At 37.6% G+C, this 23,639-nt stretch overlaps 1 long non-coding RNA gene across 1 annotated transcript; it reads left to right on the top strand.

The window, feature by feature from the left end:
- The first annotated feature begins 4,465 nt into the window (after positions 1–4,465).
- On the top strand, positions 4,466–15,483 carry LOC140698291 (uncharacterized). Its single transcript, XR_012075987.1, has 4 exons — positions 4,466–4,573; positions 9,440–9,513; positions 10,044–10,213; positions 14,565–15,483. It is a non-coding gene; the product is annotated as an uncharacterized lncRNA (long non-coding RNA).
- The last annotated feature ends 8,156 nt before the right edge of the window (positions 15,484–23,639 follow it).

The raw sequence follows: 23,639 nt of genomic DNA, 5'->3' as shown, positions 1-23,639 counted from the left end.
AAGCAGAACCTTCTCTGCATTGGTTCATTGGTTCACATTTGGTCAGGGTGGATTTGCAGACCTGCTGCTCTAGAGGAAGTAGCAAACATATATGGGCCTACTGTTGCTTAAAGAGCCTCTCCAATTATTCAGATCATCTGTATGTTGGCTGCTTCATGCTGAGTTTTAAGTAGGAATTGACACCTTTTAGTGGCAAGAAAGAAATTACTCTAGAATCTAGTTACCCTACCCTCATGCATTGTGAGCAATGTTGATTTTACTGATGCATTTGGAGAGGAAAGACAGGATGCTCTCACACTTCAGGAAAATGGCCTAACATTTCATCAATGTCCCTTCCTTGTGTCCCTTCCCCCACGCCCCTCAGATCTCTGCCAAGTGGCTTGTCTTCTCGCCCTCTCCTTGCTACTGCTTATCTCCCTGGCTTTCCGTGGGCATCCGTATCTCTCCTTTCCGTGTGAGTCTTAGCACCTCACAGCTGAATTCGCAGACTCAAATCCTTATAAAGCAGGAGGGCACTAAAAATAAAAAACAGTCTTCTATCAGCAGGGTTGCCAGAGTTGGCAAATAAAAATACCACCAATGTTGCATGGAACCTACACACACTAAAAACTTGTTTGATGTTTGTCTGAAATTCACATTTAACTGGAAGTAATTGGCAAGCCTAACAGTCACCTTCAGAATCCTTTCTGATCTTCTACCATTGAATATTCTCTCGGAGTTAAAAGCTGATGATTGTCATAAAAATTTGCCAGGAGCTACGGGTTTACTATTTGATAGTTTCAAGTTTAGTACACAAGAGTGATGGTTATATATCTTTTTTGCCCTTCATCAATCTCTGGTGAAGATTGTCAAGGTTGAGCTTGACCTAGCTCTTTTAAAAGTGGAAACACAAAGCAAAGAATGTTCCCCTGTGTAATTTGGTGCAGCCACTGTGGAAAACAATATGGAGGTTCCTTAAAAAACTAAAAATGGAGTTATCATATGATCCAGCCATCCCACTTCTGGACATAGACCCAGAGAAAACTCTAATTTGAAAAGACACATGCACCCCAATATTCATAGCAACACTATTTACAATAGCTAAGACATGGAAGCAGCCTAAATGTCCATTGACAAAAGAATGGATAAAGAAGATGTGGTATATATGCACAAGGGAATACTACTCAGCCATAAAAAGAATAAAATAATGCCATTTGCAGAAACATGGATGAAACTGGAGATGATCATACTAAGTGAAGTAAGTCAGAGAAAGACAAATATCATATGATATCACTTATATATGGAATCTAAAAAAAAATGAATTTATTTACAAAACAGAAACAGACTCACAGACATAGAAAACAAACTTGTGGTTACCAGAGGGGAAAGGGTGTGGCAGGAATAAACTGGGAATTTGGGATTAGCAGATTCAAACTATTATACACAAAACAGATAAATAACAAGGACCTACTGTATAGCACAGGAAACTATATTCAATGGCTTGTAATAACCTATAATGAAAAAGAATATGAAAAAGAAAATATATATATATATGTATAACTGAATCACTATGTTGTACACCACAAACTAACATAACATTGTAAATCAACTATAAAAAAAGAATATTCTGTACATGAACTGAGGACTGTTTTCGGTAAGCCACTCATCCAGTGGTACCCTGGGTACCACTTGTGGGTATATCTATGCCCTGAGTACATCTTCCTGCTTGACTTGACCCCATTCTTTCAACTTCCTGCATATGTTTGACTCCATTCAATAATAATAAACTGGAAATTGTGAAATTTAGTTAGATAACCTGGGTGTTTTATCTATAAACATTCAAGATCTGGATATTAGATATTAATTTTGAACTTTTTTTTTTTTAGTGTTTAGAATTGGATATTTGGTAGAGTGCAGAAAAAAATGTAAACGTGTGTTGTGGGGCCACACCTGCTTCTGGAATTGTCTATTGAACTGGAAATGGTAGTCATTAGACATGGCAACTTCTTTTTCAGACATTTGTTCAGACATTTGGCAGGGCAGCAAGAGTTTTCATAAACTTTTTTTGCAGAAGAGGTCTTTTGGTCCAGCTCTCATTAACTGATACTCTGTAAAATTCTTACTAGGGCTTAACGTAAACATATTGAGAATTACTAAGTGAAATTATGTTATCAATTACTGTTTTTTAAGGTGCGGCTATAGAGGCACAGAAAATGCACTCTAAGTATGCTCTGAGTCTCTGCAAGGATCCTATTGTTTGGATTTTGGAAGGAAAGAAACTTAATTTGATCAATTAGAAAGTCAGTTTTGGTTAAAGGAGGCAGATATTTGGCCACTGCACAAAATCCCAGCAACCAGTAGATATTTGGATTCTTAGTAAAATGAATCAGTTAAGTTGTCTTTCACAAATCAACACAAGGAATCTTTTTGTTTGTATGCTGTTAAACCGTGATTAATTAAAAAAGACAATCAAAACGTGCTTTCATAGCCACGTGGCAGAACCATGACATGGTCTCGGGGTAAAGGGCTGGTGGGCTGTTTCCCATGAGGCTGGCAGGGTGGCATCATTGCTTGGTGGATGTCATGTTCAGTCTGGCCTTCTGTCCTGGAGGCTTTTAAACTGGATTCTGGCAGAACACTGATCCATCATGAGTAGACTGGTTAAATCCGCTCATGAGATGGAGGAATAAAATCAGAATGTCTCTGTCTGTCTCTCCAGCTGTATCTCCAGGCCTCTCTAATGTTTCTTCTGCTCCAGTCATGGGGGTTTTCTTTTAGTTCTTGAAGGTTCTATGCTCTTTATTTCCTATCAATATATTTATATGTTGTTCCTTTTTCAAGGGATGTTGATTTCTGCTATTGACACCCTCCCCCAGCCCCCATCTTTCTCTCTGTTTCTTCCTATCTTTCTCTCTCTCTCTCTCACACACACACATGCACACAAGCACACACACTCTCACCCCCTTACTTCTCTGGTTTCATCTTGACCATTACTTCCTTAGGGAAACCTTCATGGATGGGGACATATTAGCCCCATCCTCTCTGCTTGACCCCAGATTATGTTGGGTCCCCATGCTGCATAAGCCTTCTCATGTGTGGCATTTATCATTCTTATAACTGTTTATTCAATGTCTACCTCTCCTGCTGGGTTTTAATGTCTATGAGGGCAGACAATCTAACACTGATGACGACATTATGACTATGAGATTAATCATGGCCCCCTCCTCTCCAGAGTCTTCTTTGCCCTTTGACAGGTTTGAGAACTCAGATCTTGCTTCTTTCTATAAGACAAATACACTCGCCATCAGTCAGCATCTTTCTCAGCGCTTCTCAAGAAAGATCAACATTTTACTTCTTGCTCTTTCAATGTGCTCATTCAACGATTTGTGCCTGTGTCCAAGCAGAGAGAAGGAGCACCTGGTATCAGGACTTAGGGCATCTGCCAAAGTTCTAGGCTCTGGGGGTGGATGGTGTCTAACACAGATGCCCCTTGTTCTGGGCTGGCTTTGGTCTGACACATGCCAGCTAACATGATTGGGCATTGTTACACTATAAACCAACTGACCATCTGATTATTTTTAATTTTTTAATTAAAATTTATTTTATATACAATTTTTAAAGGTTACACTGCATTTACAGTTATTACAAAATATTAGCTGTATTCCCCATGTGGTATAATACATCCTTGTATCATATCTTGCACCCAAGAGTTTGTATCTCCCTCTCCCCCACCCCTAAATTTTCCCCATCCCACCACTGGTAACCAGTAGTTTGTTCTCTACATCTGTGAGTCTGCTTCTTTGTTGTTGTTGTATTCACTAGTTTGTTGTATTTTTTTAGATTCCACATTTAAGTGATATCATACAATATTTGTCTTTCTCTGTCTGACTTATTTCACTTAACCTAATGCCCTCCAAGTCCATCCGTGTTGCTGTAAAGGACAAAATTTCATTCTCTTTTATGGTATTCCATTGCATGTATATGTACCACATCTTCTTTATCCATTCATCTGTTGATGGACAGTTTGCTTCCGTATCTTAATTGTAAATAATGCTGCTATGAACGTTGGGATGCATGTATCTTTTTGGATTAGTGTTTTTGTTTCTTTTGGATATATACCCAGGAGTGGGATTGCTGGATCATATGGGAGTTCTATTTGTAGTTTTTTGAGAAAACGCCACACTGTTTTTCACAGTGGCTGCACCAACTCAATTCCCACCAACAGTGTATGAGGGTTCCCTTTTCTCCACATCCTCACCAGTGTTTGTTATTTGTGCTCTTTTTGATGATAGCTGTAGTGAGATGAGATCTCGTTGTGGTTTTGATTTGCATTTCCCTGATAATTATTGATGCTGGCCATCTGATTAGGAAAAAAAATTCTTAGGGGACTTTTTCAGTGATTTTCCCTTAATGCTTTCATTTTAAAATAAGTTCCTTATAGTGCCTCTTCTCTCTAGGACGAGAAACCTTCGTTTTGGTGAGGATGGAATAAGACTACGCTGATCTTGCGGATTTCATTCTGGCCTTGTCGGGAGCTGGAAGGAGCTCTGGGTTTCAAAATCAGACAAGTTCTGCCACTGATGGCCCTGCCTGGGTCAGTTTCCTCTTTGACATGTTTTCTACAGTTCATTCTTATTAGAAATCTTGTGTTTACTCTAGAGGGAAGAGCATATGCTATGAAGGAGTCCAGGGTTCTTGAAATCCCATCTCCACTGTTAATGCATGTACGACCATAGACAAGTGACCTCAACATTCTGAGCCTCAGTTTCCACTTCTGTAAAATGGGATAATGTTGGCACTCCCTAAATAGTTGTTGTGAGGCTTAGATGAGATAGGTAATCCATGCAAAGATTTCAGAGATCCAGAGATCACTCACTAAATTGTTACTCATATTTGTAAAATGCGATGAATAATACCTTCTACCAGGGTTGTTGAGAGGGTCTGGAAAGAAAGCACATGTCGAGGGCTACCTGCGTGTCTGGCCATGCCCCTGTCCAGTGAAAGCAAGTTGTTTTCCCTTCTCTTTGCACTTCCACTTCAGACAATGATACGTTTTCCTGAAAACTAGAATGGGCCTCCTTGCTTAGATAGTTCCGAGAACACAACACATTTTCTTTCTTTTGAAAACTATTTTTTTCCTTCTGTCAAAACTGGTAAGTGATCATTATTGCACTGATGTTTTCATGGCCAGCCTGTAACCCATACCCTATGATTTTGCCCGATTCCTTCATCCTTTCCACTCTCGTGTATTTCTTGGAGCGATTTTGGTCTCGAGTGATTCTGAGTTGTTTTACTTGTGGGTCTCATCTATGTTATTTTTTTCTTGTTGTTGTTGTTGTTTTTGTTTTTCTCATCTGTGTTATTTAGATCTCGGCAATCTCAGAGACAATGATAGCTATTCTGATTTTTGCTTGTCTCTTCTATCATCTAGTAGGTATGGGACTCCTCAATTTTTAAACGTTACACTTTGAAATTTCTTTGATTTCTTTTATTTAAAAAAATGACATCGGCAGTTCATTTGGTTGTTAGTTTGATTCCCTTTAAGCAGAGCAAATTTGAATTCTGAGCCTCCTAGCAAAACTTCAGATCAGATGCTGCCTTATGTTTCATTCATTGGAAAATTAGGAGCTTTAGAGAAGAAAGCCTTCCTTTATTTGATGTGTGTGTGTGTTTTTTAATATAGAACCAATGTTGATATTACTTACATTTATCTCTATGGCGACAAAGATGCTACTTGCAAACTTTTAATTTACTCGGGTATGTTTGTTTTGATTGAATGCTTTTAGTCCTCGTAAGTTTTGGTCAAAATGTGCCTTTACCAAAAGCCATTGCTAGTGGATAGTGTATTTTCCAAGAGAGGCTTTGTTTTCACTTTTTATAGAATTTACTTGAGCTTTTATTTTCTCAAGGAGAGTTATAGTCATGCCTTCCCTTCTCCCACATTTGTTGTTGCAGTCACTCTTCCCCCTGAAGAGGTTTTGGGTCATGAGACTGGCCTCCAGGAATTCCATTAAGATTGACTGTGGTCCCATATGGATTCATTCTTTGATTCTGACGCTGCACTCCCTTCACTCAGAGTTGCTTCCTACTGCAAGTAGAAATCTTGTCTTCTTGCAACAAGATGGTAGTTGACAACTCTCTGAGTGGTTTTTCTTTCCTTCTTTGCTATGTTAAGTCTGTAGCCACGCTGGCTCTTCTGTAAAGTTCCAGTGTTCTCAACCGCCTCATGACAACAATTTTTGAAAAATCAGGTCATTGGCTTATTCAAATTCCATCTAGGAAAGATTTTTTTTCTAATATTAAGTGTTCCCTATCCTAAAATCAATGGATGCAGCATCAAGAGATGTCTAAACAGAAGAAATATCTGCCACATTTGCATTTTAAGTATTTTTCTTTTGGTAATTCAAGCTTCTTCTATCAGCAATTAGAAGTCTTATGAGATATTCTTTTTTTCCCAGCTATTTTGAATTATAATTGACAAATAAATTGTAAGATATTTAAAGTGTACAATGTGATAATTTAATATATGTATACATTATGAAAGAATTCTCTCCATTGAGTTAATTAACACATCCATCACCTGACATATTTCCTTTTTTTAAAATTTTTTACTGATTTATAATCATTTTACAATGTTGTGTCAAATTCCAGTGTAAAGCACAATTTTTCAATTATACATGAACATATATGTATTCATTGTCACATTTTTTTCTCTGTGAGCTACCATAAGATCTTGTATATATTTCCCTGTGCTATACAGTATAATCTTGTTTATCTATTCTACAATTTTGAAATCCTAGTCTATCTCTTCCCACCACCCACCCCCTTGGCAACCACAAGTTATATTCTATGTCTGTGAGTCTATTTCTGTTTTGCATTTATGCTTGCTTTGTTTGTTTGTTTGTTTGTTTAGATTCCACATATGAGCGATCTCATATGGTATTTTTCTTTCTCTTTCTGGCTTACTTCACTTAGAATGACATTCTCCAGAAGCATCCATGTTGCTGCAAATGGCGTTATGTTGTCAGTTTTTATGGCTGAGTAGTATTCCATTGTATAAATATACCACAGCTTCTTTATCCAGTCATCTGTTGATGGACATGTAGGCTGTTTCCATGTCTTGGCTATTGTAAATAATGCTGCTATGAACATTGGGGTGCAGGTGTCATCCTGAAGTAGGGTTCCTTCTGGATCATATTTCCTTTTTTTGATAACATTACAACTCTGTTCTCTTAGCAAGTTTCAAACTTAACACTGCTATACTGTAAGCTCTAATCACCATGTCACATATTAGATTCTTAGAACTTATCATCTTATAGCTGAAAGTTTGCACCCTTTTACCAACCTTTTCCTATTTCCCCCACCCTCAACCCCTGGCAACCACCTTTCTATTCTCTATTTCTATGAGTTTACCTTTTTAAAAAAAAACTCCACATATAAGTGATACCATGAAGTATTTTTCTTCCTCTCTCTGCTATATTTCACTTAGCCTAATGCCCTCAAATTCTATCCATGCTGTCATAAATGACATGATTTCCTTCTTTTTTAAGGCTGATTAATGTTTCATTATATATACATACACAAGTGTGATGTACATATAACACATTTTCTCTGTCTACTCATCCATTGACTGACTTCATTTGTTTCTATACTTGGCTTTTGTGAATAATGCTGCTTTTTAAGAATATAAGCATTATCTTCATAGAGACATTTTGCATATTGATTTTAATCATCTCATCAATTTTTCTTACATCAATGTAAATGTATTATTTGGCAAGAGAGAACATCAGTATTTCTGCAAAATTACAATTCTGCAATGGAGTATTAGATTAATTTTTATCTTTTTTGCATTTTATTATATTATTTATTGATTGATTGATGTATAGTTGATTTACAATATTATATTAGTTTCAGGTCTACAACATAGTGATTCAATATTTTTATAGATTATACTACATTTAAAGTTATTACAAAATAATGGTCATATTTCCCTGTAATATACAATATATCCTTGCTGCTTATCTATTTCATACATGGTAGCTTATGTGTCTTAATTGTATACCACTATCTCCCCCTCCCTATTTCCTCTTCTTTACTGGCAACCATTAGTTTGTTATCTATACCTGTGAGTCTGTTTCTGTTTTGTTTTATGTTTTAGATATCACATGTAACTGATAACACAGAGTATTTGTCTTTCTCTGTCTGACTTATTTCACTAGTCATAATACTCTCCAGGTCCATCCATGCTTTTGAAAATGGCAGAATTTCAATCTTTTTTTATGGCTGAGTAATATTCCATTGTGTGGAATATAATATTTTTTATCCATTCATATGTTGATGGCCACTTAGGTTGCTTCCAAATCTTGGGTATTGTAAATAATGCTGCTATGAACACTGGGGTGCATATATCTTTTTGGATTAGTATTAACATTTCATTTGGATATATACCTAGCAGAGGAATTGCTGGATCATGTGGTAGTTCTATTTTTAGTTTTTTGAGGAATTTCCATACTGTTTTCCATAGTGAATGCACAAATTCACACTCCCATCAACAGTGTACAAGGGTTCCCTTTTCACCATATCTTTGCCAACATTTGTTATTTGTAGACTTTTTGATGATGGCCATTCTGACCATTGTAAGTTGATACCTCGTTACCTCATTGTGGTTTTGATTTGCATGTCCCTGACTAGCCATGTTGAACATCTTTTGATGTACCTGTTAGCCATCTGTATGTCTTGTACAGAAAAATATCTATTCAGATCTTCTACCAATTTTCTTAATTAGGTGGTTTGTTTTTTTGATATTAAGTTGTATGAGCTATTTATATATTTTGGATATTAATCCCTTATTGGTCAAATCATTTGCAAATATTTTCTCCCATTCTGTAGGTCATCTTTTTGAAAAGATAGATATCAATTATACTTTAATAAATTTTTTTTTCAAAGTTTTCGGGAGTTTTCTTGTGAGTTCTTTATAAATTAGGGATATTACACTTTTTTTCTAGTGCGTATATGACAACAATTACCTAAAAGTTTTTTTAAACTATTCATTTATTCTTTTATGACATGCAGAATTTAAATTTTCTTAAATTTACTTAAGTATTCATATTTTCCTTTTGGATAAGTATAATTCAATGTGTGTTAGTGAAAGCACAATGTATTACATTTATCATATATATATTAAACTAAATGAGCACATATATAAAACAAGGTATTGACTCATGCAGTTATGCAGGCTGAGAAGTCCTATGACCTGCCATCTCAGGCTGGAGACCCAGGAGAGCTGGTGGGGTAATTCACAGCTGTGAGAACCAAGAGCCAATGGTGTAGATTCCAGTCTGGATCTGAAGCCCTGAGAAACAGGATTGCTGAGGGAAGGAAAAGATCCGTGTTCTAGCTTAAGTAGTCAGGAAGAGAGAGAGAGAGAACTCAAACCTCCTTGCCTTTTTATTCTATTCAGGTCCTCAGTGGATTGGATGATGCCCACCCGCATTGAGGAGGTCCATCTGCTTTGCTCAGCTCACTAATTCAAATGTAATCTCTTCTGGAATCATCTCTGTAGACACAGTGAGAAAAAATATTTAATAAGTTATCTAGGTAACTCTTTATCTAGTCAAGTTGACACATAAAATTAACCATCACAAGGTCCATTTCTTTGGTCTAAAATGCCTATAAATGTTGAGCATTAAACACAAGTATTTTGGACAAAGATATTTTGAAAATATTTTAGACATAGATATTTTCCTGACGTTATGTATAGATTACGATATTAGATGCAGTTCAGTTCTCTATGTGTCAAGTAAGATAATCGAAATAAAGAAGAAAAATGACCAAAGGAATAAAGTCACTCTCAGTTGAGATTACACTGCAAAGATTAGGACTATCCAATTTTGAAAAGTCAGAAGGGAGAATGGTTAGGGTATGATAAATACTGATTTTGGTGTTTGAGCACCCTTTTGATTTTGAATGAAGTAGTTTTTGTGTTAAGAATCTTAGGTGGTCCTAATAGAACTGTATAGTAAAAAAGTCAACTTAGCAGGTTGCCCACACCCTGTACTTTCCAGAGAAAGGTTGACCTTTGCCGGGCTCCTGGGAGGTAACCTCTAAGCCTTTGGAGTGTCTTACTTGATAAGAGCATCTCTGTTCACCTGGAAGCAGCGTCAGCTTGACCTCTAGAGGGACGGGAGTCTGAAGCTCAACCCAGTGGGCAGCCAGCCCAGACACCAAGGCTCAGGTGAGCTTCCCTAGCAGGTAATACTCTGTGCTTATTGCCACACATTGTTGCTGGGAGAATTAAGCTGTCCCCATGAATCTACTGCAAGAGGACCACTGGAAGCTTATGCCTAGTTTCTCCTGGAGTTTACCTTCTTCCATTGATGATTTTAATCTGAATCGTCTTGATATATAATAAACCATAATTGTGAGCATAACAGTTCTCTTGAGCTGAGTTATTCCAGTGAATTACTGAGGACCTCTGAACACAGGAGCATACCTTGAAAACTCTAGCATGGCTTTGTAGGTGACCACAAAGATGAAGAAGATCTTACAGATGGATAAATAGGTTGCAAGGCCCTGAAGTTAAAAAACCAGAACAAGAGGCATACAAAACTGCATTCTGGTCTTCAGGGAATACCCTGAATTGATAGGGAGTTCACCTGTAGGTCGAGGTCGAGCAGTGGAAGGGGCTTTAAAATAGACATCATGAAATGCTACTTTAATACCTGCTCAAATGGCCTTAAGTGAACATAGCCCATGTTCCTTGAGATAGGGCCTTGGGGAAAAAAACTGAAAGGTGAGACTAATAAAGCCATCTTAGTAGAAGTTATTTAGGACCTGAAGAGTGAAAGGACCATGCTTTGGGGAAACTCTGAAGATCCATAACCACAGTGAGAGAGCTCTTCCTGTCTCAGTGAAAAGCCTTGACTGCAGACAAGTGCAGCCTGTCTGGAGGCCCTGGTGGTGGATGAATGATGTTAACAAACAGTGATACCAGAGTCACAGCTCAGGAGCAATATCGAGGGTGGATCAAGAGCCAGATAAGCCAGGGCAGATAAAGGCCACCAATAGGGAAGGATGGTGTCAAACACAGCCACAGAAGAACTATAATGCCAACTTAGAGGAATGCCTAAGTTTCCCAGGATTCTTCCAGGCAGTTGGGACTTGAGAGATTCAAACAACTTCTTTGTTGCATAGACATTGAGTGTTTTACTCACCACTTGCCACTTTAGTGAGTAAAACCTTAGTTCACAAAATATTGTTATCTCTTTGAACCTCAAGATTTGAAGGAACTTTAAATGTTGTTTACTTCAGTCTCCCATAGTTAGCCAAGCAGAACCCAGTGAGGTTTTTGCCACATCGGTATCTGGTCCTGAGCTATGATATTTATACCGAGAATCTGGTCCTTACTGAGTATAGAGGCTCTTCCTGCTGTGGAAGCTTTCAGTTTGAGGGGTTTTATTTGTTCAAAATGGCACACACGATCAGTTGGCAGAGGGTATTACATGCCTAGTGGAAAATCATGTGCCAATAAAAGAGGAAATTCTCAGGCAGCAGCAACATTAATTTCAAATATAGATGACATTTTAAAAAAATTATAAAGAAGAGAAAATGATCATAAGCCCCTCTTGCATACTCAAAGGAGGCCAGAAGCTAAGTCTCAGGTAGGGGTTTGGAGTTAAATTCCTCCACCTTATAAAGAAATAGGCATCTCGGAGTTGTCCCTTGATGCTGGAGATACTGGGAAGTGAAAGAAGAGTGAATGCAGGGAAGGTGTAGAGAGGAAGTGCCTGAGAAACGTGGCAGGAGGCCATGGCCCATGGAGACATAAGACCCATGAGAAGTAACTGTGGCATAGCTAAGAGTTTTCAGGAACAGGGTGTCTGATACTCAATACGAAGTTCTTATTTTCCTTTCTGGTATGTTGTGACCTAATCCACCTACCAAAGTGTAATTTTCAAAAATCTAAAATCATTATTCTCTTATACAAATTTTACATAATTCACAGTTTGAATTAATGTTTAAAGGTTAATTTCAAGGATTATCTGTATAAAGGATATAGCTACACACACACACACACACACGTTTAGGTAATCCAGAATGCTGAAATTGATGCAAATTTGAGTACTAGTGTTCAGGGCAATAAAATGTATTATTTGGGATCATCATTTTTACACAGTTCAAATCAATTGTATTTCTGCTGGAAGAATTCACCTACGTCATTATCAGTTTTCTACAGCTTCCTCCTACAGGGCTGCAAAATATTCTAGCCGATGGAAAGACAGCCAAAGGTGCATACCCCCGGCTGATCTGCTAGACTATCCCAGCGCTGCACAGAAAGGGTACCCCGTAAACACTTTTGCAATTACTTCACCATTTTCTAAGTCTTTGCTAATTATCTTGATATCCTCCAGAACCCTTCAACTGCCCATAAAATTCTGTTACAGCAGCCACATTTTAATGATACTCTGTGAAGATAAAAATGGAATGAGTGTGGACAAATGTAGGACAAAATAGAACCAAAGGAAACAGACACAAAGAATGCCGGGCTGTAAATGGATGCCAAGACTCAAGCTGAGAGTGGAATTTGAGCAGATATCTTCAGGAATGTCAAGGAACATTGTAGCTTTCACAGCGTTTGGGATTAGGGACTGAATTTTATTTAGATAGTTAAAGGGGATCTCAGAAGGCCTATGGACAATTGGGTTGATGGGTTTTTTGAATAGCAGAATTTGTGAGAAAGGAGGAGAGACCTTAAATGGACTCTGATCTTTTCCTCCCAATAAGGAACATTTTTTTAGGTTTCAAGAAAGGGAACACATGATAATTAAAAGAACTTTTATACATAATACTTTTACATGGTTCAAAATATCAAACTGATAAAACATATCAGAAAAAAATAAATGAACAAAATATAAAAAATAAAATCAATAAGAATCGATTCCAATGTTAAAAAAATCAGTGGAAACATAAAAACGTATTAAGAATTCTTGTTCACACTCATGTTCCTGTCCATCCTGAGGGTAACATTTTATTACATTTTTATATATCCTTCTATTGTTTTTATTTAGACATAGAAATTCTTATTTTTCTCCCTGTTTAACGATAAATTAGCATCTTTTATACTGATTTGGACCTTACCTTCTGTTTAGCATATCTTGGAAATCTTTCCATGTCAATACTTAGAGGTCTTCCTCACTCTTTATGACAGCTGCACAGTGTACCATTGTGTGGTTGCACTGTAGGTCACTTTACCATTCCCTTATACATGGGATTGTTGTTAATTTTTTTACATTAAGTATGATGCTAAAATAAATAATCTTGAACGTGCAACATTTCCTGTGAGTGGAGGTATAACTGTAAGGTAAATTCCCACAAGTGGGATTTCTGGGTCAAAGTGTAGTCTACTGCAGTTAGTTGCATTTTGATAATTGCTCTCTTTTAGGGGTTGTGCCATTCTGTGCTCTTATCAGTAATAATGAGAAGGGGGCATAATTCCCCACATCTTGCTATGCTGCATAGTTTCCCTTTATTTCTTCTGATCCACTCTTTAGAATTATCCATACCGATCTGTGCCCTGGTGTTGCCAGGTATTAGGTCTTGTCATACTATGGGAAGAATTCAGAGATGAGACATGGAGGTCAAGAAAGTAAAGTGAGAATTTATTAAGCAATAGATAGTACACTCAGGAGGAGAGCGGGCAGGCTCAGGTGAGCAGCTGCATTGAGTTTCTTTGGCAAGTTGGTTATATAGGTTGTGAAAATGAATGAGTGTTCTAACTTCATTGACTTATATGCAGCTGTCCGGTTTTCCCAACACCACTTGCTGAAGAGACTGTCTTTTCTCCGTTGTATATTCTTGCCTCCCTTGTCAAAGATTAATTGGCCGAAAGTCTGTGGGTTTATTTCTGGGTTCTCTATTCTGTTCCATTGATTCGTATGTTTGTCTTTGTACCAGAACCATGCTGTTTTGATTACTGTAGCTCAGTAGTATTTTCTGAAGTTTGGGAGGGTTATTCCTCCCGCTTCCTTCTTTTTATTCAGTATTGCTTTGGCAATTCAGTGTCTTTTGTGGTTCCATATAAATTTTAGGATTATTTGTACTAGTTCTGCAAAAAATGTCCTCAGTAATTTAAACACTTACTAAATTCTGCTTTGAAAAACGAATGGGTGGATTATTCATTGGGGAGGGAAGGGTTTGGGGTCATATTCTCTGATTTTCATCCCAGCTCCACCTTCCCAAGGGGAGGAGAGACTTTTGTCCTTATTTAGTCTGGATTGAAAGTGTCCTGGTGTTGGCACGTGATGGGTACTTCTAATCTGCAAGGCTAATTTTATTGTAATGAAGCCATAATGAGCAAAGGATACATTTGGACACTGGAGATTCCTGCCCTTTCCCACCTTCCTTTGCCTATCTCTAGGACACTTGTCACCCCAAAATGTGTGATCTCATATCAGTCCTGAGGTTCCTCCTGTTCTCTATCTGCCCAAGGGCCCCTTATACTCATTTGAAAACCTGTACATAAGTGTTTATAGAAGTGTTATTTGTAATAACCTAAAACTGGAATCTGTCCATTTGTCCTTCAACAGGTGAATGATTAAACAAACCATGGTACACACATATGGAGGAATACTACCCAGCAACAAAAAGAAACAGACTACTGATAGACATAATGACTTGGACAAATCTTCAGGGAATTATGCTGAGTGAAAAAAGCCAGTCCTCAAAAGTTGCATAACTGTATAATTCTGCTTACACAAGGATGCCTCAGAGATATTGTGGGTTTGGTTCTGGACCACGGCAATAAAGTAAATATCACAATAAAGTGTGTCACACAAATGTTTTGCTTTCCCAGTGCATATAAAATTATGTTTGCAATATACTGTAGGCTGTTAAGTGTGCAGTAGCATTATATCTGACAAAACAATGTACGTACCTTAATTAAAAATATTTTATTGCTAAAAAATGCAAACTACCATCTGTACCTTCAGTGAGTCATGGTAGTAACATCAAAGATCACTGATTGCAGATCACCTTAAGAAATACAATAATAACAAAAAAGTTTGAAATATTGTGTGAATTACCAAAATGAAAGTAACACAGAGACATGAAGTGATCAGACACTGCTGGAAAAATGGTTCTGGTAGACTTGTTTGGCACAGAGTTGCCATAACCTTCAATTTGTAAAAAACATAGCATCTGCAAAGTGAAGTACAGTGAGGTGCATGAAACGAAGTATGTCTGCATAATATTTTGAAATGACAGTATTTTAGAAATGGAGGACAGGCTAGTGGTTGCCAAAGGCTGAGGATGTGAGGTAGAGGGTGGGGTAAAGGAGGTGTATGTGGTCACATGAAGACAACAAGAAAGATTCTCATGGTGTCAAAATTGTATATTTTGCAAAATGTTGTTGAAGGAAAATGCACAGTGTACAAAGGATGTCTCTATTATTTTTTAATAAATGCATGTGAATTTATAATTATCTCAATAAAAATTTCATTTAGAAAATTTCTTTATTCCCACTCATTTCAGTTTCTAACTTTTTAATGTATTAAATTTGCTATGTATTTGTGCCTGTTCTGAGATGTTCTATTTTATTTTACTAATTATTCTTACATCTAGACAACATGAAGATTTTGAACTTGCTGTTTCTGCCAAGGATGGCTGATCTATAAATAGAAAATTTGAAGACTCACTTATCATACCACTACCTGAGGGGGATTATTTTAAAAAATGGCTCCAACAATCTACCCCATCCTACATGCCCTTTTCCATCAAGAGGTAGAGTCTATTCTCCCTTCTTTGTGTGAGGACCAGCCTGTTCCACAGAACAGTGAAAGTCATGATGTGTGATTTCTAGTCTAAGGCTTTAAGAGCCTTTGCAGCCTCAATTTTTGCCCTCTTGGAAATAAGTCACATGCAAAGGGGTTCAGGATAGACTACTGAATTATGAGAGACCAGATAGAGAGAAGATTTTCCAGCCTTCCATCCATCTTCATTAAAGCCCAGACACCTGGGTGGTGCCATCTTGGATTTTGCAGCTCAGCCCAGTCACCAGCTCAATGTAGTCCCATGTGAGTCCAGGTCAGACAAGCAGAAGAAGCATGCACTCAATCTATAGCATTATGAGAATAAATTAATATTGTTTTAAGCCAATAGGTTTTGGCATGGTCTGCTATGTCACAATAGATATTTTATAGATGTGAATATAGCAGAGGCATTATAGGCACTCATAGGCTAAGGTGAAAAGACTTTTTCAATTAAGTTAATTTTTATTAAATACCTACTACGTGACCAGCCATAACATAGGTGATATAAGAGACACATTAAGTGAGATAATGTATGTGAAACATGTTTTTTTAGGTAGTAAAGGACTTTTCACATTGAAGGCCATTGCATTGGCATCACTTGCAGTAGGAAAATGAGTTAAAGGAAAGTGAAGATGGAAAAGAAATGGAGAGGGAAAAAGGAAAAGACAGAGGTAGATGAGGATATAGGAGAGGGCCCGAGAGGAGAGAAAATGGTGCAAAATCATCATGAAAAATGGTGCAGTAAAGATGAGAGATGAGGAGAAGAAAAGAGTCGGAGATGTGAGACAGTATTGAGGAGGAGAGGGAAAAAGCTGAAGATGAAAAACAGGGGAAGTACTGAGACAAGTTTGTCAAAAGAGATGAACTGTATTTCCCACATTTTGCATTTGTTTTGAAGATTTCAGGAAAATTTCTGCCTTTTGAAAATTTGATATTCAGTGAACTTATTATGAGGGTTTAAAAACAAGCTTTAATATCAGTAGTGTACTTAGATAAAACTAAAATTTAATTTTTTTCTGCTTCAGGACAAAATTTTCTTGGACTATTTTGTCTGTTATTGATAAGATGGAAAGATTTTTATGTTTTAAGTAATCTACCTAGAACAAAAAAGACTATGTTTTAGCAAAATAATTTCATATACTTCATGTCTGATTACTTAAGAAAACAGCCTTCTCTAAAGTATATTATTTTGTTTTTTTCATAATTATGTAACTTTCTATATCTGTCTGCAAAACACTTAATTGTCACTCTGATTAAAAAAATAAAATTTCATACTCAAGGAAATTATGGAAAACCTATCAATTTAGGACAGTTCTTTTGTACTATTGAAATAGTTTTCAAACTTTAAAATCTATTTTACTTTTTTTTATTGAGATATAATTAAGATATAATGTCTATTAGTTTCAGGTGTACAACATAAAAATTAATATTTGAATAATTTGTGAAATGATCACCACAATAAGTCTAGTCCATCACCACACGTAGCTAAAAATTTTTTTTCTTATAGTGAGAACTTTTTAAGATCTACTCTTTTAGCAACTTTTAAATATACAATACAATATTATTAAATATAGTCTCCATGCAATATGTTACATCCACAGGATTTATTTATTACTGTAACTGGAAGTTTTTACCTTCTGACCACCTTCACCCATTTCATCCACCCCACCACCCTGACCTCTGGCAACCACTTATCTGTTCTCTGTATAACCTTTCTTTTTTAAAAATAAAGATTCTCATGGGATTTTAGAGGTCTTGTCCAGAAGTAAAGCTACTATTTAGAATTTGAAACTTTGCTTTGGAATTTTAACGATGTTTTATAGGTTTAAGAGCCTCATTAACTTTGGTGAGTAAATAAATGAATTCACTAGCTAAGATTCGGAAAATCTCTTTGAAATCAAACACTATTTGATTTCATGATCTGGAGGTCAAGACGGGTTTATACTCTAAGAGCAAAATCCTATATCTGTGACCAGTTTCCTTCCCCAGACAAATATGTTCTTTAATTCTGTTGTGACTGTTGTTTGCTTGCCCCAAGCTGTCCCATCCCCTTTTCCTTGAGGCTTTATTTTGTCCTGGTGTCCCCTCCCCATGAGTGCAGGATAGACAACAGGCTCTTGTGGACCCCAAGGAATGAATTATGACTGGTTTAAGGCAATCATAATGGATTCATTCCCTTCCCAGGTACTGACTTAGGAAATGGGCATGTGACTAAATCTAGCCAATAGGACCTGATGAGAAGTCAATTGAGGGAGCTTCTAGAAATTTTCTTGCTAAAGTATTTAACGCATAGGAGGAAACTTCCCTCCTCTCACTACATATTGCTGTTTTTAGAGCTGTCATCTGATGCTGCTGCAGCCATATTTTGACTATAAAGGGAGTCACATGACGTACTGAGGATGATGAAACTGAAATATAGAGAGTACCGAAATCTTTGATAATATTGTTTCTCCACTCAATTTAAGTACCCTGCATTGCCCTATCTCAAGGTTTCTTATTGTTTGAGCTACTTCCAATTGGATCTTCTATGACTTATATCAAAAGCATCCTGTTAGCTACACGAAATGCTTACAGAAAACCAAAGAAACATATTTTAGTGAAAAACATGTTCAACAGTAAATAGAATAATCATAGTCCTTCCCCTACACTGCCCACACTTGTGTGAGTTTCTCCCAGAATAGGATTAGACACAGTAGCCTTGGGTGTAACGGGGGAAACTGTTCTTTGAATTGCATCCCACTCTGCTCCTGCTGTGAGGTGGGCTGGTGCAGCTGCACACTGCTGTGGCAGGTGAGCCCCTGGCTTAAGCCAGAGTTCAAGGATTACAAATGCAAATGAATAAAAAAGATGTGGGGTTGTGTGTGTGTGTGTGTGTGTGTGTGTGTGTATGTATATATATAGACACATATATATGACGGAATACCACACAGCTATGAAAAAGAATGAAATCTTGCCATTTGCAACAACATGGATGGACTTGGAGGGTATTATGTTAAGTGAAATAAGACAGAGAAAGAAATACTGTATGATTTCACTTATATATGGAATCTAAAAAATACAACAAATTAGTGAATATAACAAACAAGAAGGTGACTCAGATATAAAGAACAAACTAGAGGAAAAGAGGGAGGTGATTAAGAGGTACAAACTATTATGTATAAAAAAAACTACAAGGATTTGTTATACAACACAGGGAATGTAGCCAATGTTTTGTAATAACTATAAATGGCGTATAACCTTTAAAAATTATGAATCATTATATTGTACACCTATAACTTAAATAATGTTTTACATCAACTGTACTTCAATAAAAAACATAAATATTAAATGAATAAATGATGAATGAATGAATGAATGAATGAATAAATAAATAAATAAATAAATAAATAAATAAATAAATAAATAAATAAAATGTAGTAAAATAAAGGAAAAGAATGCAAATGATAAGGAACACTTGGGAATCTGCTCTGATTTCTTTTTCTACAAAAATAAATCTCACAACATCTGAAAGATTTGTACCAGTCTCGATATTTGTAAGCAGAATCCCAGCCACAAATTACAGCCTGGTAGTTTTCCTGCTCTAGGACATCAGGTTTCTGGTCATAGGAAAACAACATCAAACCAGACTGGTGAGGCCTCGGCTTTCAAGGAGTCGCGGTGGAGAGGCTGGTGCACAACCCAGGACAGAATCGCCGTGGGATTTCCCAGAGATGGTCCCTGTCTCTGGATTCCTCTTTGCAGTTACTCTTACTACGCATGGCTGGTGACCTTAGTCTGAATTATTTACACGATCTCAATTGCACACTGTATGCATTTGATATGCAGTTACAAGGATAGTCCCTATCTTCGCTGAAAAACAAACTCTTCTTTCCCACCCAGGGCATATTCTCGGTGACTATTTTATTAAAACAATGTTTTAGATTATTAAGTATTAAAAGTTAGAATCTAATTTTATATCCAGTGGCTAACACCTATAAACCTCAAACTTCCAAATTTATTCCTTCCTACTGTATTTCCCCTGTAACCATGATTGTTTACTACGTCTGCAAAAACAAATTTCTTCTGTATAGCACAGAGAACCAAATCCAATATCTTGTAATAATCTTTAATGAAAAAGAATATGAAAATGAATATATGTATGCATGACTGGGATATTATGCTGTACACCAGAAACTGACATGTTGTAACTGACTATACTTCAGTAAAAAAAGTTAGAATCTATTAATATGTTCCTATGTTTCTTTATAGGAGATCAGCTCTGTGTCCTTATTGAGCTCTGTATTCCTGGTTGCTAAAGATGCCTAGTGTGCACCAGGGTTTCAAACATCACTTATAGATGATAAATGAGGGAGTTACTGACTAAAGGAACAAGTGGGGGAGTTTGAAACACAGCATTTATGGAAGAGTCTACCTTAATTAATTACTAGCTAGCTTGCCCGCAAGCACCTAAAATCAGGCCAAATATCCAGTGCATTATTCACCCACTTGGACTGTTTTATCTGGTGTGATCCCAGTCCAAGACAGCACACACATCAGAAAATGTTTTGCTTATCTCCTGGCACTTAACTGGAACTCAGAATTTAGACTAGAGGAGAGAAGGCCCTGGAACTATTTGTTCTAACTGATTGAGGTTTGGGTTTCATAATTATTGAAATGAGCAAATCCCTTCAAACAAACCAAGAAAACAAGTGGAAAAACAATTTCTATCTGATCAAACCTGTACAATTTCATGTAACTGAATCAGTCTTTGTCGGGTGCTTACCAATTTCAGAAACCCTGTCAGTTTCCTGGGAAGCAAAATGTATAAGATGCTATCTGTTCCACTGAAGGCATCTTAACTCAGGAAGACAGACACAGACAAATAACTATCACATAAAGCCAGGTGATCATTATAAATCCTCAGTGAAGATAGAAACAACGTCTTGGGAGAAAAGAGCAACATTTAGTTAATGGTGATGAAGAATTAGGAACAGTTTCATGGAGGGAAGTGATATCTGAGTTAGGTATTGAACGATAAGGATGATTTGGGGAGACAGGGAAGGGGATAAAAGGACATCTCAGGCTCAAAAAATTATTTGAACAAAAATTTCCCAAAACATTATAATTTAAAAAGATATTAAATGAGATCATAATTATAATTCATTCCAGATCGTTCCTTTGACATGGAGCAGTTAAGAACATTCTAAGGTATAAATAACCTCTACCCAGAATTGGATACAATCTGGAGTAATTTTTTAAAAAACTGACATAATGATTAATAATTCTTACGGCATTAAGACAGTGTAATGAGCTGTCATAACCAGAGACCAGCCAGGCACCATTTTAAACAAGCTGAATTTGCCCCATAAGAATATTTTAAAGGCCAATTAAAATATTTTCTTCTGTTGATAGAGTGTTTTCAAAGTTTACCTGTAAATCCCGTAATGTAAACAAAGATGTTCTGGACTGAAGTTGACCTACAAGCTATTCTTTTTTGACATTTATGGCTTGATTAATATAGACATGATTGGAACATATGTTTTGCTACTGGAGTCTTTTGGATTTGTCTCCTGACTAACTGGGCTTTGATTTCAGCATCACAGAGCAATGCATTTGCTCCATATTGTCTTTTCTGTTCTTGCAAACCCCAGAGAATACGCCGTTTGAGTGTGATGGAAATTATTTCGCTTTCTCTTGATTTATGGTTAGCAGAGATTATTTAAGACTGGCATCAGGTTACAGGGTTTTCTTTCCCCCTTCCAAAGTTTCTCACTGCAACAGCATGTTCTAGGGCAACCACTCCCCCCCACCCCCCTTCCTGGGACGAGATTCCCAGAAGCATCAGTCCTGTAAGTGATGGGTGTGGAAGTGACAGTTGGTTTGCTGGGTACACTGTTCCCTAAATAGTGCCCAGAGAGCATTTTGTTCCAAGCAGGGTGCTGTCTTCTCAGGAGAGTCTTTGAAAGTCTGTTTGTCTTTTATTCACATTCTCTCTGCTCCCTAAAAGGGCTTGGGGTGACTTGCAGTGAATGATTCACATAGGAATGTTAAAATGAACATAGAAAATAAAAATCCACCGTAAAGAATGGAGCGGGCAGTGAGAGATGTGCCAACTAGATGGAACCCCTAGAGCTGGTGCCTGGATCTCAGCTCTGTTGACATACTAGGCTGGGTAATCGTGGGGAGACTCTCTTGGGCGTCGCAAGATAATTAGCAGTGTCTCTGGCCTCTGCTCCCTAGATGCTGGTAGTAGTCCCCAGCTGTGATAGCCAGAAGTATCTCCAGACATTGCCAAATATCCCCTGGGGGTGCAGACCACCTCCGATTGAGAATATCTGCCTGAGACAAATGAGAAAACATCTGATTTCATACTTCCAACCCATCTATCCCCACATAGTAACTCCAACCCATCTACCCCCACATAGTAACTCCAGCAGCGGAAGCTCCAGTATGGTAACACAGCACTTGACTGTGATGTTTCTTGTTCACACAGCACAGTGGTGACCACAGACCAGGATGTGAATCTTGGCTTGCCACATACCAGCTGATGGTCACTGTGTCTCAGTGTCCCATCTATACAATGGGAATAACAGGGTTATTTGTGAGAATGAATTGACATGCTTCTAAAGCACTTATCACCAGGTCTGGCATGTAGTAAGTGTTCTTTAAATTCTAGTGAGTAGGGTGTGGATCTTTTTTTTTAAACCTTCTTTCTCCATCTTGCATCATGGCGAAGGTAGGAGAGGAGAGGTGGTCTCTGACACTGACGCCAAGTGGAGGAAGAGACAGATAGAGAATAATTATACTCAGGGGATATCCCAGGAAAAGTGTTTGGAAAGATCTCAGTGTTTTGCAGACCTCAGTGTCTTGTCATCGGGAAGCCTCATTCCCCTTCCTCTTCCCTTCACCTGGAAACAGGTAAAACTGACCAGGTGAGGAAAGCTCACGAAGAACAGCCTGAAGGGAAGGGAATAAGGCTCTTAAGAAGATCTAGGTGACCATGGGATGTAGGAAGAGGGAAAGTCCCAAAGGGTTTTGTTTTTTCTCCTACCAGCTGTGACCCAGTGGTCCACTGAGGAATAGCATATAGGGGAGGGTTTGTGAAATGCACAAGAGTGGCGGGGCCGTCCCCAAACTCTGCCTCCCACGGAATCCTTTGTGAGCAGACAAGCCTTCTTCAACAACAGAAAGCCTTGCTGAGGCATGGCCAATAAAAACCACTCATTTATGGTGTCCTCTAAAGTTAAATTCAGTGTGCAGAGAGTAGTTGCTCTTGCGTTAGAAGTCCTGCCCCAGGATGCCCACAGTGCTGCCTGGGACTTTGATTCATCCACATTTAATCATGATTCAACCCATCAGCACAAAGTCAGAACATGTTCAGTCCAAATGTGACCCTTGTTCATAATTCATCCAGTGAAAACCGTTGCTCACACAGGAAGCCTATTTAGAAATGATTCAGAATCGGAAACCTTTACAGCTATAAAGCTCTGAATTTTTGTCCTTGGAACTGGGCAGCTAAAACTTGAGCAGGATAATTTTAGCAAGTACAGGCTTTTTCCACATAGGACAAGAGAGGCTTCACTTCTTGGATTTTGTGGGGAAATTTTCAGTTCACTTTGTCTCTTGTTTGAATCATTATGACCAAGTGGGAGAGAATGAGGATCTGCTCTGATGGGAAATATTTAAATTAGGAAGGGATTAAAAAATATCTGCAATTATTTTGTGTCATCTCCAAGGGAACCCGCAACCTGACTTTAACAATACGCTAGGAAATTTCCACGTGGAATAGAAAAGACAATGGAATCCAAATATGGGTGTCCTAGTGCCCATATATGGTGCTGTTCAGGACCAAACCTTGGCTTTGTTCTGCTTTGT

Source organism: Vicugna pacos, chromosome 1, assembly GCF_048564905.1.
Source record: "Vicugna pacos chromosome 1, VicPac4, whole genome shotgun sequence".
NCBI classification, from domain to species: domain Eukaryota; kingdom Metazoa; phylum Chordata; class Mammalia; order Artiodactyla; family Camelidae; genus Vicugna; species Vicugna pacos.
This window is presented reverse-complemented; position numbering and strand designations above follow the sequence as displayed.